The 12,725-nt window shown below is 44.2% G+C and overlaps 1 pseudogene; it reads right to left on the reverse strand.

Annotated features, from left to right (window-relative positions):
- Window positions 1–11,896: 11,896 nt before the first annotated feature.
- On the reverse strand, window positions 11,897–12,457 carry LOC147985974 (secreted RxLR effector protein 161 pseudogene; annotated as a pseudogene).
- Between the last annotated feature and the right edge of the window lie 268 nt (window positions 12,458–12,725).

Genomic DNA, 12,725 nt, shown 5'->3' on the forward strand with positions numbered 1-12,725 from the left:
TGATCCTCGAAATCCTAAGCAACTCAAGGACCCTCGGAGAGAGTTGGGGATTTTCCCTCGTTCTCAAATTTGAGTTTTATCAAATATTGGAACAAGGATCACGTTGGTTTTAATTATTTTTCTCTCCGAAAATATTTCATATCAAAATATATGAGAGGAGATAATATGACTTCTCCAAAATAAATGAAATATTAGAGGAAAATATTAAAATAAATAAGTTATTTTTTATTGGGTTTTATCGCTATTTTATTGGAATTAGGAAAAATATGCGTTTTTCAAAATTGCATTAGAGGCCCAAATAAATGTTCACCTTGTCCGGCGTATTTTTTGACGACGGGGAAAATATATTTCAGGATTTTTGGAGTTTGTTTAGTATTTCTTTTCTTTGTTTTTCTGCGTGGAATTTTTTTCTAAAAGTTACCGCCTTACCGGGCCATGTCCGCCTGGGACACCGACCCGGCCGGGCCTTTAAAGCCTGAGACGCCGAGCCGCCCGAGCCCAGCCTCGCATCTCCCGAACCCTCGCAACCGCCGCCGTGCCGCCCCGCAACCGCCGCCGCGCCGCCCCGCCGCCGCCGCCGCTCGCCACCGCCGACCCATGCCGCTGGATGCTGCCTCGCGGGAGTTGCCCGCCGCCGCCACCGTCATGTTTTTTAGAAACCCTCGGTTATTTTATTTTAGATCAGTTTTTCCCGGTTTAGTTATTTAACAAATGCCCGTTCATACGTTCGTTTTAACGAATGGTTTTCACTTGTTAACCGTAGACAGCGAACGTTCGTTCGATAGCTTTGAGCAAGGAGATCAAAAATGGCAGCAAGATGAGCTAGAACTCGGGTTTGAGCTGGTGGATGATTTTTTCTGGAGGAAGACGAAGTGTGTGGGTGCAAGAATAAGTGGAGGGGACCCACGTGGGGTCCATAAGGCAGGGGGGCACGCCCAGGGGGGTAGGGCGCGCCCTCCACCCTCGTGGGCACACGGTGGGTCCCCTCGATGATTACGAGGAGGAAATCATCGTACTAGTGGAGAAGAATGACGACCTAACAAGGAAGCTAGGAGTTTTCATGGGAGACCCCGCACCAGGAGGAGAGGACGACGATACAACTTGTCCGGAGAACTACATCATCATCAACGACACCGACTCCGACCCTGACGATAGTGATGATGACTATGAAGACGAAGCTGGAGCGGATATCATAGAGTCTTCCACCGAACAATATTTCTAGATGACCACCATATGACCAGTAGTTTTCCCCCATGTATATAGTAGTAGTCCGAGCACTTTTAACGATAGTTCTAGACCGTTTGTATGACCTTGCTTGATTGATTGAGTGATATGATATGATTGTGTTTGTCTCATGTGCATATGGGTAGTGCTTTCTCACTGGAGCTCATTCTATTCTAAACTCTCCCCCCTAAATCCATCAGATGCCTCCGAGACATGACCCTGGTTTTGCTTTCCCACCGGAGCTCACTCAGTTGATCCAGCAGTAGAATACCTTGATGCAGATGTTAGTTCAGAACCAAGGCAACAACAACAACAACCCACCGCCACCACCACCAGTTGACAACTTAGCCCGTTTTCTGAGGCTGCAGCTGCCCGTGTTTTCCAGTAGCACCGAGCCCATAGTTGCGGATGATTGGCTGCGCAGGATTGGAAGGGAGTTGCCCACCGCAGGATGCACAGATGCTGAGAAGGTGCGTTTTGCCGCACACCAATTGGATGGACCAGCAGCCGCATGGTGGGAGAATTACACAACCCCTTTTCCTATAGCCAATGTCACTTGGGATCAGTTTCAGCAAGCATTCCGCACACCCCGTGTCTCAACTGGAGCTATGAGCATGAAAAAACGTGAGTTTAGCAACTTGCGCCAGGGAAATCGTACTGTGGCTCAGTACGTAGATGAGTTTAGTAAGCTATCTTGTTATGCCCCTGATGATGTGACCACAGATGCCGCGAAGCAGGAGACGTTTATGGAAGGGCTAAATGATGAGATGAGCATGCAGTTGATGGTGGAAACATTCAACAACTACCATGAGTTGGTATACAAGGCTCTTATGATTGAAGGGAAGCAGCAACAGATTGTGAACCGCAAGAGGAAGTATGAACAAGGAAAGTACAATTCTGGAGCTCAGCAGAAGCCTCATTTCACCCTGAACTCGAGAGGACTAACCCTTAACCATGGAGGCCACTCCCACAATGGAGGAAGTTCCCATAACCACAGTGGTCCCAAGAATGGAAACGGGAATGGAGCAGGTAGCAATCAGAACCGCTCTAACCCAGCCACACCCGCCAAGAAGGATCAAAGTCACATTACCTGTTTCAAGTGCGGGAAGACTGGGCACTATGCCAACGATTGTCCGGAATTGAAGAACGGTAATGGCAATGGAAGCTCTAGGAAGAAGCCCAACCCTTTCAACAGGGGACAAGTGAACCACGCGAATGTGGAGGAGGTTGAAGAACAGCCAGATGCAGCTATCGGTAAGTTTTTGGTTAAGTGTTTTACTGCAGTTGTTCTTTTCGATACTGGTGCGTCACATTCATACATATCAAGGGGATTCGTGGATAAGTATAAGTTTCCCACTAAGGTACTTATGACACCTATGTTAGTAAGCTCACCAAGAGCAGAGTATATGGCAAGTTAAGGATGTTTTCAGATGCCATTGACCATTGGGAGCCATGTTTTCCCCTCGGACCTGATAATTTTGGAGTCACAAGGATTGGATGTGATACTAGGAATGGATTGGCTATCGATGTATGGGGGAAACATCGATTGCGCGAGTAAGTCGATTTTGCTCACCACCCCGGAGGGAAAAAGGATCAAGTATGTATCTAGGCATTCGCCAAGGAGAACCCAAGTACATTCTCTCACGGGAGTTGTTCAGGAGGAAGTGCCCATTGTGAAGGATTACCCAGATGTATTTCCAGAGGAGTTACCAGGCATGCCGCCAGATCGAGACATCGAGTTTTTGATAGAGTTGTTTCCAGGCACCGGGCATATATCAAAGAGACCATACCGGATGCCCGCAAATGATCTGGAGGAGATCAAGAAACAGATTAAGGAGTTATTGGAGAAAGGTTACATTCGACGGAGCTCATCACCATGGGGATCTCCAGTGTTACTGGTTGAGAAGAAGGATAAGGCCCTAAGAATGGTTGTTGATTATCGGGCATTGAATGAAGTAACGATCAAGAATAAGTACCCACTGCCGATGATCAATGATTTGTTTGACCAGCTGCAAGGAGCAAAGGTGTTTTCGAAGATCGACCTGCAATCAGGCTACCACCAGCTGAAGATTCGAGAAAAGGATATACCTAAGACAGCGTTCACCACAAGGTATGGGCTATATGAGTATACAGTTATGTCATTTGGATTGACTAACGCCCCCACCTATTTCATGAGTGTGATGAACAAGGTGTTCATGGAGTTCTTGGATAAGTTTGTTGTGGTGTTCATTGATGATATTTTAGTATACTCAAAGAATGAAGAGGAACATAAGGAGCATTTGCGGTTAGTTCTTGAGAAGCTCAGGGAACATCAGTTATAAGCCAAGTTCAGCAAATGTGAGTTTTGGTTGAAGGAAGTTGGATTTCTTGGACATGTTATATCAGGAGAAGGTATAACAGTGGACCCTACCAAGGTTAAATCAGTCACTGAGTGGTTAGCACCCACCTCAGTTGGAGAGATCCACAGTTTTCTTGGACTCACGGGAAGTTGATATTACAGGAAGCTCACGACTCACCATACTCGATACACCCCGGAAACACCAAGATGTATTTGGATTTGAAGGAGTGTTTCTGGTGGACTGGAATGAAGAAGGATATTGCCAAGTATGTAGCCGTATGTGATGTATGTCAGAGAGTGAAGGCAGAACACCAGAAGCCAGCAGGATTACTACAGCCTATGCCGATACCTGAATGGAAGTGGGATAAGCTTGGCATGGATTTTATCACCGGATTACCCAGGACCCGATCGGGGTATGATTCTATCTGGGTAGTAGTTGACCGCTTGACCAAAGTAGCTCACTTTATCCCAGTGAAAACCACATATACAAGTGCAAAGTTAGCCAAGATATATATGACCAGGATCATATGTCTGCATGGAGTTCCGAAGACCATTGTATCAGATACAGGAACACAGTTTACTTCAAAGTTTTGGCACCAGCTGCACAAGACTTTGGGAACCAGGCTAGAGTTCAGTACATCTTTTCACCCGCAGACAGATGGACAGACCGAGAGAGTCAATCAGATTCTGGAGGACATGTTTAGAGCTTGTGCACTAGACTATGGATCTAGTTGGGATGATAATTTACCCTACGCAGAGTTCTCCTACAACAATAGCTACTAGGCCAGTTTGAAGATGGCACCGTTTGAAGCCCTGTATGGAAGAAGATGCCTAACACCGTTGATAAGGGATGAAGTTGGAGACCGTCAGTTGTTTGGACTGATTTGATTAAGGAGCCCGATGAGAAGGTTAAGCTAATTCGAGATAGACTGAAAGTAGCTCAGTCCAGACAAAAGAGTTATACAAAGTCGAAATGCAAGGAGGTAGTCTATGAAATCGGAGATAGATCATATCTGTGAGTGTCACCTCTGCAAGGATTTAAGTGTTTTGGAGTTAAGGGAAAGTTAGCCCCGAGATTTGTAGGACAGTACCGTGTTCTAGAGCGTATGGGAGAGGTTGCCTATGAGTTGGAGTTACCCGAAGGACTGTCAGGAGTTCATGATGTGTTTCACATTTCCCAGTTGAAGAAGTGCCATGCTGAGATGGCAGATATTCCTCTGAGAGATACAGTGCCCTTGGAAGCAATTCAGTTGGACAGTGATTTGACGTATGAGGAAAAACTAGTCAAGATTCTCGAGTTTGCCAGTCGAGTTACCCGCAGCAAGGTTATCAAGTTTTGCAAAGTTCAGTGGAGCCACCATACCGAGGATGAAGCCACCTAGGAAAGAGAGGATGATCTACGCAAAGACCACCCACACCTATTTTCTAGCCAACCCGAATCTCGAGGGCGAGATTCATCTTAAGGGGGGTAGGTTTGTAACATCCCAAATTCTCAATTCGGAATGTTATACATAGGTCATTCATGCATATCATATTTTATTGCATTTCGTTTTGTGATCCTCGAAATCCTAAGAAACTCAAGGACCCTCAGAGAGAGTTGGGGATTTTCCCTCGTTCTCAAATTTGAGTTTTATCAAATATTGGAACAAGGATCACTTTGGTTTTATTTTTTTTTCTCTCCGAAAATATTTCATATCAAAATATATGAGAGGAGATAATATGACTTCTCCAAAATAAATGAAATATTAGAGGAAAATATTAAAATCAATAAGTTATTTTTTATTTGGGTTTTATCGCTATTTTATTGGAATTAGGAAAAAATATGCGTTTTCCAAATTTTCATTAGAGGCCCAAGTAAAGGTTCACCTTGTCTGGCGTATTTTTAGAGGACGGGGAAAATTTATTTCAGGATTTTTGGAGACCGTTTAGTATTTCTTTTCTCTTTTTTCTGCTGGATTTTTTAAAGTTACCGCCTTACCGTGCCGTGTCCGCCTGGGACACCGACCCGGCCAGGCCTTTAAAACCCGAGGCGCCGAGCCGCCCCAGCCCAGCCCCGCGCCTCCCGAACCCTTGCCGCCGCCACTGCCGCGCGCCGCCGTTGACCCGCCCCGCTGCCGCTCGCCGCCGCCGACCCGCCTCACCGGAGTTGCCCGCCGCCACCGCCGTCACGCGTCCCGAGGTAGCCGCCGGTTTTCGTTAGGAAACCGTATGATTTTTTAGAAACCCTCGGTTATTTTATTTTAGATCGATTTTTTCCCGGTTTAGTTATTTAGCGAATACCCTTTCGTACGTTCATTTTAGCGAATGGTTTTCACCTGTTAACCGTAGACAGCGAATGTTCGTTCGATAGCCTGTTCGTCAGTTTTTCTTTTTCCAGGGTTTTTCGCGATTATTTTCGATCGCGATTTCTGACCCGATTTTCGTTTTAGTTTATCTTTTCGCTCATTTTTCGGAATCAGGCGATTCAAGCGCCTGGATCTTCGTCTCGAAACCCTCTTTCTGTTTAATGAACTTGAACAAGATTTTGGTACTATAAAATTTGACTTTAGTCCAGATTAGTAATCAGATCTTGTTTCTTTCGCAGTTTGAGTCTCGTTGCTCCGTTTGATTTGATTCTTTTTGCTAACCGGAGTTCTTCAGTTGAACATTCCGATTAGATCTTCTTATTTGAGATTTATCCGTGCATCTTTGCTTGATTTATTATGTATGTTATTGTTTGTGTGCGACAGAACACCCAGAGTGCGAAGCGTGCTACTACGAGTCTTTAGGTTTTGCAGATCATCAACAAGGCAAGTAACACTTTGATCATACCCCTTTATCACCCAGTTTTTATGCATTAGTTCAACCTTCACACATTGCATGAGTAGGATCTCTTAACATGTGGGATTGGGAAGTAGATGATGAGGTAGAACCTATTACCTGTTTTATTATCAAAGCCCAGGGAGTTACTTCTACGTTATGCTTATATTGCCATGCTATGCTCGTAGACGTGGATTTGGGTTTGAGTGTATCCATGACAGATGTGAGATTGTTAATTTAATGGTTTAACTTAAGGTGGCAAGTTTAATACACATCTGGGTGGATTGCTTGTTTTGGGCACCTGGGATATACCAGTGTTGTCCTAGGAGATCCCGGGGATATACCGTGTGATCCTCCTACGGTCCGCCACCCAGGCTCAAAGGGATCATAAGATTATTCATGCTAGAAACATCCGTGTGCAGCCACAAGCCATTATGGGCTCTGGCATAGTTGAGTATGTTGTGTGACCTCTTTCATTGGTGGGCTAGCAGATGTAGAGGGAAAGTAGGTGTAACTGTCCACCCGGAGTAAAGAGTTAATGCTTCTGAAAGACTGTGTCTCGGTCATCCGTTTCTCAAACACCATGTAGTGCGAGAAATCCAACGGAGGAGATCGAGTCTTGTGGGGAAAAGTGCGTAAACCTCTGCAGAGTGTACAAACTAATCATGGTTAGCCGTGTCCCTGGTTATGGACATCTTGAGTATCTAGTACTTGGATTATCCTACTGTATCTCATCACTCTAATTTAATTTGCTGGGATGATAATTAATTTTAATTGGGATTGAGATGGGGGTACCATTCTCAATGTTTCAACTACCATGATAGTTAAATAAAATATATTCCTTTATTGTAGGAAAAAATTGGCTTTACACAAAACCTATTAACCATACAGCCTCCACCAGCCATATATGCATGTAGTGATAGCTTTTATCTGTTCATCATTCTCCTGTGTTACTTTGCCAGCATATTCCATGTACTGACCCGTTTTCGGGCTGCAACGTATCATGTTGCAGACTTTTCAGACGAGGAGTAAGACGCGATAGGTCGTTTGTCATGCACTCAGCTATGCCGTTGGAGCTGATGGACTCACTTTATCTTCCAAGCCTTCCGCTGTTATCGTTTTATATGGCCTTAAGCCATATTTATTGTATTAAGTTCTCTCTTGAGACATTCAATGTAATAAGTGTGTGATTGCCACCCTGTTATAAATCCTTCGAGTACTATGTGTGTCAGCATTACCGATCTAGGGATGACACTGAAGCATAGAGAGTTGACCGTTTGAGGTCGGGTCGCTACATCATCATACAAATAAAAATCCATAGAAGGTGGCGACCTCCTAGCATGGAAATGAAAATTTTGCACAAAAATATTGGTGAGTAAGAGATACTGTTCACGCTGGTCGTGGACGAAGTCGGTGAGGCCTGCATTCTCAGCCAAATAATATAAATCTTCATAAATCCCGGCTTCTCTCAAGAACTCATCAGAAGGCCATTCACATGGTCGAACCTCCGCAGTACGAGGGAGATTATACTTGGGCTTCTTATTGTCTTCACTTTGCTTATCCTTTGAGCTTTGGCTCGATGAGGCCCTCAAAAATCTCTTCATCCTTTTTTGAAAATTTCTGAAATTTTTAGTAACTTAAAATAAAAGTGAAACTAACTCAACAAAATTGATAGCAACTACTTCTACAAGTGTCTAGAGGCTATATCATGCATTAGAACTACTTTTGACCACATAAATTTGACATGCAAGCTCAAGAATAGGGTCACCTAAGCAGCAAAAATTTGTAATTAATAAAGCACTAGAACAAAAACTAATTGGACCATTGGAGGAGTCACATACCGAAGAACAATCCCCCATAGCAGTTTTGTGAATGGAGCTTTGAGCAAGGAGATCGAAAATGGCAGCAAGATGAGCTAGAACTCGGGTTTGAGCTGGTGGATGATTTTTTTGGAGGAAGACGAAGTGTGTGGGTGCAAAAATAAGTGGAGGGGACCCACGTGGGGTCCACGAGGTAGGGGGCGCGCCCTCCACCCTCGTGGGCACACGGTGGGTCCCCTTGATGTGTTCTTAGTGCCAATAATTCTTAAATATTCTGGAAAAAATCATATTTCATTTTCAGGGCATTTGGAGAACTTTTATTTTTGTGGTATTCTTTATTGCAAGGATAATTCAGAAAACAGACAGAAAATACTATTTTCACTTTATTTAATATAAATAAAAGAAAGTAAAAAGAAGGTACAGAGAGTTGTGCTTTCTAACTTCATCCATCTCATGCTCATTAAAAGGAATCCACTAACAAGGTTGATCAAGTCTTGTTAACAAACTCATTCCGAATCGCATGAAACCGGAGAAATTTCGAATAACACTAGGTTACCTCAACAGGGATATGCACATCCCCAACAATAAGAATATCATATTTCTTCTTGATAGTAGGAAGAGGAAATTCAAAACCTCCAACAATAATCGTTGAAAATTTTCGAATAGAGTTGATACTATGGACTTGAGATTGTTTCCTCGAAAAGTGTACCATATGCTCATTACCATTAACATGAAAAGTGACATTGCCTTTGTTGCATCAATAACAGCCCCTGCAGTATTCAAGAAGGGTCTTCCAAGGATAATCTACATACTATCGTCCTCGGGAATATCAAGAATAACTAAGTCTGTTAAAATAGTAACGTTTGCAACCACAACAAGCACATCCTCACAAATGCCGACATGTATAGCAGTTGATTTATTAGCCATTTGCAAAGATATTTCAATAGGTGTCAACTTATTCAAATCAAGTCTATGATATAAAGAGAGAGGCATAACACTAACACCGGCTCCAAGATCACATAAAGCAGTTTTAACATAGTTTCTTTTAATGGAGCATGGTATAGTTGGTACTCCTGGATCTCCTAGTTTCTTTGGTATTCCACCTTTAAAAGTATAATTAGCAAGCATGGTGGAAATGTCAGCTTCCGGTATCTTTCTTTTATTAGTAACAATAGCCTTCGTGTACTTAGCATAAGGGTTCATTTTAAGCATATCAGTCAAACACATACGCAAAAAGATAGGTCTAATCATTTCAGCAAAGCGTTCAAAATTCCTCATCATCCTTTTTGTTGGATGGTTTAGGAGGAAAAGGCATGGGTTTATGAACCCATGGTTCTCTTTCCGTACCGTGCTTCCTAGCAACAAAGTCTCTCTTATCATAACATTGATTCTTTGATTGTGGTTTATCAGGATCAACAACAGGTTCATGTAGGGGAACGCGATAGAAAACAAAAATTTTGGTATAGCGAGCATGCCCAGGACCACTATGGAGACTGCATACAAGGTTTGATCTGATCCGTACCGACTCGTAAGCGTAGCGGAAGAAGAGCCGGTGGAGATCATCGGTGCAGATCCCCGCAGCTAGGATTTACAACCTCCCAACCGCGAGGATGTACTCCCTCTCCGGACAGCCCTTCGGGAGGCGGTCGGACAGTCCCCCAGACGATGTCGTGGACAGCCCTTCGGGAGGATCCTCGAAACTCGGACGGTAACTCGGACAGCCCATCGGGAGGATACTCGAACAGCCCCTTGGGCAAAAGATCGAAACTACAATCTCTCTACGGGGTTGCACACATACGGTGTCAGCTATCCGGCAGGGCTGCGCCGTCCAGAACTAGTTCCTGCCGGAACCCAGACAGCCTTTCGGCTCTACAAAACTATTTCGCTGGGAGGGAGAGAGAAGCCAAACAAGTCATGGCATGTGTATGAAAGCAAGGGATGAGTGTGGAGGGCTGCCCCTCCACCTCTATTTATAGGAAATCCCAAGGGGTAGGGTAGTTTAACACAAAAACCCAAAATGCACATGAATGAAGCCCTTCCTCAAGGGCATAAGAGTGAAAACCAAGGAACAAGAGGGGCTCCAAGGTGGAGCCCCAAGTGTGGCCGGCCACACCCCTTGGGGGGCCCCCATGAGGGCCTCCCAATCCATCCATGTCATCCCTAGATCTTTTGGAAAGATCCCCTTTAGATATTTTCCCAAAAAGCAACCAATCAGTGCATCTCACTATTCACGACGACATTTTTCAGCGTCCGTTCGAATTGGAAATACTTATGTGGGCTTAGAACATTTCCAGTACCCACCAAAATTATTTTCAATGCATTCGGAAACAATTCCGGTTTAGTGATTTTCATCTGCGAAAAGCATCTAAAGTGGTTCCGGCAGCTCCGGAGCTTATCCCGTTTATTATCCCGGAAAATTCCAGAAAGCTTCCAGAATGATTCTGGCACCCTCCAAGAATTATCAGGCATGTGCCGAAACCAATTTGACTTAATGGTATCCCCTGAAACAACTTTTCAGTTTCATCAAAACTCATCCGATGACCTCTCTCTGCGGAACCTTTTCCGCTGTCCGAAACTTTTTCGGTGTCCGAAACTTTTTCGGTGATTTTCTCTCAGACTCCTTGTCTAGTATTCAACAAATATATGACCCTTAAGCGTGTGACCCTATAGGTTCGGTGAAGTATAGACATGACCCGGAACCCCTTCCGATCAATGATCAACATCGGAGCCGTGGACACCCATATTGACCCCTATACCCACACGAATGAATATTTGAGTGAACCTCCAGTTGCCGTGTGCTATTCCTGTTGCTTCACGATATGTTACAAATACCCGAGGTGAGACATGTTAGCATTCCCGTGGATCAACAACTTGTCCACTATGCTAGTTACCTCGTTACCGGCATTGTTCTCTTTTCTCGTTTCCGTGTTCCGGCATCCCAGTGATCAAATCACAAGGTGTCTGGCCAGACGATTATGGATACCGTAACACCGAGAGGGCCTGAGAATATCTCTCCATCGTCGGAGGAGCAAATCCCAATCTTGAGCTATCTCGTTACTTGCCATACTTTTCTGTGAACCCGTAAGCTGCCGTAATAGCCACCCAGTTACGGATGACGTTTAACAAACCCCAAAGTTCACGAAGCAAGTACGAAGGAACTCGATACTCTCATGGTCTAAGGAATTATGCAAACATTAACTATCTCTGTGTTATTAACCATAAACTTGTGATGAAAAGAATCTCATAGCATAACATCAATTTGGGTCGATTCAACACAAGTGTTCTACCAACATCGCACCCTTAGAATTGCCAGCATAGATATGCCCATGATAAGGAAAACAGGATCATCATGCAATACATGAGCCAGTCTTAGTGGCAAGACTAGGAATACATTTCACCGTTTAGTATACCACACGTGCACATGAGTTTCCCTCCGAGCATCGTGGATATTGCAGACTCAAGAATCATTGTAGTTATAGCATGGAAGCTAAACATTCATTACAAACTTTGGAGATACAAAATAACTGTTATTACTGCCTCTAGGGCATATCTCCTACAGACTCCCACTTGCACTAGAGTCATAATCCAGTTACATGGCTTCCCTAACACCAATGGCTATCCGGTGCTGCTCATGCTTTGCTCGTGGTAGAGGCTTTGTCATCGGGTCTGACACGTTCAGATCCGTGTGAACTTTGCGTACTTTCACTAAACGCGCTTAGACATGATGTCGAATGAGTTTATATTTGCGTTCAATATGTCTTGTCTTATGGTGCGAACTTGGCTCCCTTGCTTGAGCCACGGCACCACTATTATCACCATAGATCTCCACCGGGTCCTGGGCACTAGGAACCACACCAAGGTCTTCAAGAAATTTCTTGATCCATACCGCCTCCTTGGAGGCTTCTGAAGCAGCAACATATTCTGCCTCCATTGTAGAATCCGCCACAGTCTTTTGTTTGGAACTTTTCCAATCAACTGCGCCACTGTTCAATATGAAAACATAGCCTGATTGAGATTTGAAGTCATCTGGGTCAGTCATGAAGCCTGCATCAGTGTAACCACTTACAATGAGCTCTTCATCACCTCCGTACACAAGGAGTAAATCCTTGGTCCTTCTGAGGTACTTAAGAATACCCTTGACTGCGGCCCAGTGTTCCAATCCTGGATCACTTTGGTACCGACTGCTAACACTTAGCGCATAGGAAACGTCCGGTCTTGTACATAGCATGGCATACATAATAGAACCAACTGCCGAGGCATATGGAACATCATTCATTTGCACTCACTCATCGAGAGTCCGAGGACACTGATTCTTGCAAAGCACTGTGCCAGGTGACATGGGGAGAAGGCCCTTCTTGGAGTTCTCCATGTTGAACCTTTTCAACACCTTGTCAATGTACGTGCTTTGGCTAAGAGCTATCAGGCGTTTTGATCTATCTCTATAGATTCTGATGCCTAATACATATGCCGCTTCGCCTAAGTCTTTCATTGAAAAACTTTTCTTCAATGAGTCTTTTATTTCGCTAAGAAAATTCACGTCATTT

The sequence above is a fragment of the Triticum urartu genome, chromosome 2A (assembly GCF_056163025.1).
Source record: "Triticum urartu cultivar PI428250 chromosome 2A, HENAU_Tu73, whole genome shotgun sequence".
In the NCBI taxonomy this organism is placed as follows: Eukaryota; Viridiplantae; Streptophyta; class Magnoliopsida; order Poales; family Poaceae; genus Triticum; species Triticum urartu.